This window comes from Nanorana parkeri, unplaced genomic scaffold (genome assembly GCF_000935625.1).
Source record: "Nanorana parkeri isolate BGI_ZX_2015 unplaced genomic scaffold, ASM93562v1 scaffold2031, whole genome shotgun sequence".
Taxonomy (NCBI): domain Eukaryota; kingdom Metazoa; phylum Chordata; class Amphibia; order Anura; family Dicroglossidae; genus Nanorana; species Nanorana parkeri.
The window spans coordinates 228,393-229,051 of record NW_017308299.1 but is presented as its reverse complement, the minus strand read 5'-3'; positions in this window follow the sequence as shown (position 1 = coordinate 229,051).

The window sequence follows — 659 nt, the reverse complement described above, 5'->3', positions numbered from 1 at the left end:
CTTCGCTCTCCTCTCCCCCATCACTCGCACTGCCGCCGCCGTCACAGTTCCCCGGCACGGGACTCGGGAAGATTCCTAATTACCTCGGAGGAAAGGCGGCGGCAGCGACTCGCCACGTCTGACACGGCCGCCCGCCGTCAATTATTGATCGGCAATTTGCACGGCGATGCGGCGGATCGGCGACCCGAGAGGTCCAATTAGACTTTATAATGGGCGGCGGCACCGCTATCGGGAGCTCGGAGCGGCCAATCAGAACCCAGCGCTGACTTCATACACCGCTCCCCTACGTGTCAGCGAGATTCTGACCCCCTGAAGAGGACCTGTCATCAGATATTCAATGCGGAGTGATGTGTCATGTGACCCCCTCCAGATGTTCCCTCCCACAGAGATCACATGACTGCCCCCTGACAATGTCTTCATCTGCTTTGCTCTCCAGAAGGACGGCGCCATCTTTGTTCCACCATCATCCGGGGTCACCGTCTACTTACTGGACTGAGATGACACAACCATGTAACTCCCGGTGTCTGTGCAGTGCTCGGCTGTGTTCACAAATGTCTGACACAGATCAGCCCCTGCTGCAGACTCTCACCTTGTGACTGGATACAATGTTGCAGACTGATCACTCTCATCCCGGTCCCCCTTCCTGTCCCCCCTCCCAT